The 5,041-nt window shown below is 35.1% G+C and overlaps 1 long non-coding RNA gene across 1 annotated transcript; it reads left to right on the forward strand.

The window, feature by feature from the left end:
* The first annotated feature begins 887 nt into the window (after nt 1-887).
* On the forward strand, nt 888-4,695 carry LOC142227688 (uncharacterized). The gene is made up of 2 exons (XR_012719979.1): nt 888-1,249; nt 4,523-4,695. It is a non-coding gene; the product is annotated as an uncharacterized LOC142227688 (long non-coding RNA).
* The last annotated feature ends 346 nt before the right edge of the window (nt 4,696-5,041 follow it).

Genomic DNA, 5,041 nt, shown 5'->3' on the forward strand with positions numbered 1-5,041 from the left:
AGTAATTTGATTGTATTGTAGCTAATATCGAGCATTAATTTTATCTCCATATAATTCTTTTAGATGCGCGTCAGCATTGCTTTTTTCCACACATTAGTTCTTTAGATCTTGACCAATACATCAATTTATTTCCGATCTTTATGGAGTCATTTCGTAAAAAATTTTATGGGTTTTATCCAAAGCCAAAATTTCGTCTTTTAGACACATTAATACTTTCTTGTTCTGTTGTTTTATTTCACTTAAATCCTTTTCTATAATAATACTAGATCCTGCTAGTTTGTTTATATTTTGTAATATCTTCCTCACCATTTCTTCGTCTTGCATTTCTACAATTGTACTCATTTTATTATTTGAAGTGTATAACACTCGTACTGAAGCAACTTTTACATCGTTGAGTTTCATCGTGTTCTTGAATACAAACTCAACGGATGCTTTTGGGATCCTTTTTTCATAATACCCTTTATAAACAAATTTTTGCGCTTGCTCTGCTTAACTAAACGCCAAAGCTGTTTTTGCTCTTTAGATCTTTCCGCTTTCAAGTCTTCTATTTCTCGTCGCACAGCATCGTTTTCGGCCTATAATTCTTTGAATTTATCATCCATATCGGCTATGTGGTTCTTTAGCTCTTCTATATCGTTTTTTGTTGATATGTTCCGTAATTTGTCATCCATTATAGATTCCATTGAGAACATATGTAGTAACCATCTACAAGACAACACAACTGTGAGTTCTGCCTGAATGTACCGAATGTACTATCCGGAAAAAATCAGGTATCTATTTGGAGCCTCGCACAAACATGTCTATCTGTATGTATGTATATAAGATAACTCTGTATTGGGCCCCGTCTTGTACAATATATATCTGGCAGATATCCCCCACCCGCGGGATAATGACCTAATCATAACTTTTGCGGACGACATCTTCATTGCAGCCACTCACGCCATTGCTAATACCCAAAGGAGACTAGAAGATTATCTGTCTGTTCTCTCGAGATATTTTGACGACTGGAAACTAAAGCTAAATGTCGAAAAATGCAAGTCAATAATTTTCAAGGGCAGAAGGAAAAAAATATACAAAAACGCCAGAAAATACATTCCATCTATCAAAATAGGAGATCACATTTTGGAGAATGTTGAGACATTCAAATATCTTGTCATTACTTTCCAGGAAAATATGACTGTTTCGAGGAAAGTGGACGAAGCCATAAGGAAAGGAAGAGCGGCATATCACATCTTATATAAGACACTTGGTAAGAGAAGAGCACTGTAAAAAATGTGAAAATGACGATATACAAGCAAGTGGTTCGCCCGGCAATGCCATACGCGTTCCCCGTTTGGTACACAATATCCTCCCACCAGATGAAGAGGATAAGGAGGTTTGAAATGAAGATATTGGTGCACTACCTAGAGCTGATGGGCAGAATAGTTAATAGGGAGTATAGGAACCCCTCCAATAGAAGGGTTTATAGGAATAGCGAGATCGTCAGGATAGACGGCTTCATGGTCAATTCGGCAATCAAATACCTTGAAAAATGTCCCATACATCCTAATGGGATGATATTGGCCTGTAAGATTACAAAGGGCGAATACTTGAACATTCGACAATCAGATGGACATACATCTCCTATGTGCCTATTATTCTTTTTGGAGGATGGTATAGTTAAAAATGACGTAGATAAGGCGATATTTTATCATCGAAGATTTAGAAGATATGATGTTGACCATCCAGTCTATAACATGGCCCAATAAGACAATAACGGCAATACTCTCTCATTACTCCCAATGACACCTCATTGGGTAACTTATAAATATTTTCGATTTTAGTTTCTTCATTTCATGTAAATACCTTTTCCCTTGAATTATGGGGATTTCAGTTACTTTATCTTTTATTTTTTTTTTAGTTTTAACTTTTTGTTTGTCCCATAATGCAAATATCATATACACCCTCAAAAAAAAATCGCTTCTTTAACATATGTTCCAAACATATTTTGCAAGAAATTATTATGTTTGTTTTATGTGAACATATTATATGTTTGGAAACATTTTGAGCCCAAAAATATTATATGCTTGGAAGAATTTTTCCCAAAGACGATTGTGCTCATTGCCTAACATACTCGTAATTTTCACTTCCACGAAATATTTTAGTTCTTGGCACCTTTTTCTGTAATACAAATAATCTTGAAGAAATTATTCACTTTTATAAATTTTTTAAATTTTACCTTTCACCTGCATGGAGAATCGAACCGAGGACCATACAGTTTGTAAGCCGACACACTATCGACTGGACTACGTAGCTGTTATAGTCACCAGTAGATAATTATCGTTATAAGTTACATTTATATAGCATAGTTTGCAGCGCCCACGAGCCCATGCAAACATAACATTATTTAACAGAAACATACATTTGTTTGCCACGTGGAGCAGTGGTTAGCATGTCTGCCTGCCATGCAAAGGGTCGTGGGTTCAATCCCTGCTCCGACCGAACACTTTTTTATTTACACATTTATATTTATACTATATTAAATTTTTATAATGAAACTTCGAAATGTGGGTTATTAAAGACTTACAGTCGGAAACAGTGCTTGATATAAACGAAATGGACTGAGTTTTGGATAAAATATTATTTTTTTTATTGCACATATACACATCAATTTATTTAGGCGTGAACAGTTTTTTTACTAGCATTTAATACCATTTTAAATGCATTTAAAACTTATCGTGTTTTGTACTTAATTTCATTTTTACCTTTAAGGCCGGTATTAAGTTGGCATTATCGCTCTAAAATGACCCTATTTTGCCTTTTACTTTTCTTTAATAAATAATTCATTTTAAAGAAAATAAACTTTTTCAATTGTTTTACCTGCAAAACTCGAAGTCAATGCCCGCTTTTATATTTAAAGGTGCCCGTCAACACCTCTTGGACTACTTATTAATAAAGGGGAACAAAATTTTGTTTTTATACATTTTACGGTTTAATTTTTCAATATTGCCTCCTTGTTTCGTTTTACTGTCCCAACTCCAAAAAAAGTGCCCTTTCGTTATTTTTCTGAAGATCCCTTTGTAGTTTTTGTATATTTTCCACCGTTTGTTTTTAATTTCCTTTGCCTGAATATTTTGACTTACTCCTCGTACGTTCCGATTTCTTTTAACGAACCATTCTCTTTTCATTCTCTCGTTGTGTTATGTTGATATCTTTCGTCAAACCCTCCCGGTTTCCATCTCTATTTCTTTCTCTATACTCTCTCTCTGTCGCTCTCTGAATAAAATATCGCAACATATATATGTTTATTCGAAATTTGTAAATTTATATATGTTTACATTCACACATATTATTTTTATGAAACATTCATGCCCCAAACATAATATATTCTAACATATTAACATATGTGTCCCAAACATTTAATGTTAGTTTAGGAACATTACATGTTTGCACTTAAATATATTGTGTTTAAAAATTGTGCTCGAAACACATTTTGTTTATATCGGAACACATGAAAAACGTATTTTTCTAACAGTGTAGATACGTAGATATATAAAGGGTGATTTGTTAAGAGCTTGATAACTTTTTTTTTAAAAAAAACGCATAAAATTTGCAAAATCTCATCGGTTCTTTATTTGAAACGTTAGATTGGTCCATGACATTTACTTTTTGAAGATAATTTCATTTAAATGTTGACCGCGGCTGCGTCTTAGGTGGTCCATTCGGAAAGTCCAATTTTGGGCAACTTTTTCGAGCATTTCGGCCGGAATAGCCCGAATTTCTTCGGAAATGTTGTCTTCCAAAGTTGGAATAGTTGCTGGCTTATTTCTGTAGACTTTAGACTTGACGTAGCCCCACAAAAAATAGTCTAAAGGCGTCAAATCGCATGATCTTGGTGGCCAACTTACCGGTCCATTTCTTGAGATGAATTGTTCTCCGAAGTTTTCCCTCAAAATGGCCATAGAATCGCGAGCTGTGTGGCATGTAGCGCCATCTTGTTGAAACCACATGTCAACCAAGTTCAGTTCTTCCATTTTTGGCAACAAAAAGTTTGTTAGCATCGAACGATAGCGATCGCCATTCACCGTAACTTTGCGTCCAACAGCATCTTTGAAAAAATACGGTCCAATGATTCCACCAGCGTACAAACCACACCAAACAGTGCATTTTTCGGGATGCATGGGCAGTTCTTGAACGGCTTCTGGTTGCTCTTCACTCCAAATGCGGCAATTTTGCTTATTTACGTAGCCATTCAACCAGAAATGAGCCTCATCGCTGAACAAAATTTGTCGATAAAAAAGCGGATTTTCTGCCAACTTTTCTAGGGCCCATTCACTGAAAATTCGACGTTGTGGCTCGTTAGTAAGTCTATTCATGATGAAATGTCAAAGCATACTGAGCATCTTTCTCTTTGACACCATGTCTGAAATCCCACGTGATCTGTCAAATACTAATGCATGAAAATCCTAACCTCAAAAGAATCACCCTTTACAACACACAGAACTCACATGTTATCCCGTTTTTTTTTTTTTGCAAAGTTCAGGAAGATTTCTCCTTAAAGTAAGTCGATCAAAGACAAATGGGCTGGCCTACCACAAAATTTACCTAAAAATTTGAATTTTATATTCCTAGAATAATAATAAGCATGAAATGTAAACCTAAAAAATATGTTGGCAAATAAAATTGAATTGAATTGTGGTATCACAATGCACTGAATAGTCTAATGGTGTTTTCTTCTCTGAAAAAAGTGCTTTGCCGTCATTTTGTCTGTACAGAATGCGCATTTTTAAAATGTTACCAGCAACCTAAAAAAATGCTATTATTTCAGCGGGCAGAAAAGAATTCAAAGAAGGAAACAGGGCAATCGCAGCACTCTCGTTTGTTGGCAGTGCTGAAAATACCCGTAATTTGCCTCTATGCGTGACACTATTTTCACAACAGAATTCGAAGCCTTTTCGCACTTTTGCCTGTTTTTTTAGAAAAGAACCTAAAAAGTACATTTTCCGGCCAAAATGCAAAAAAGTGCGCATTTTTCATAAGAAAAGAAAACGCCATAAGTGAG

The sequence above is a fragment of the Haematobia irritans genome, chromosome 2 (genome assembly GCF_050003625.1).
Source record: "Haematobia irritans isolate KBUSLIRL chromosome 2, ASM5000362v1, whole genome shotgun sequence".
NCBI classification, from domain to species: Eukaryota; Metazoa; Arthropoda; class Insecta; order Diptera; family Muscidae; genus Haematobia; species Haematobia irritans.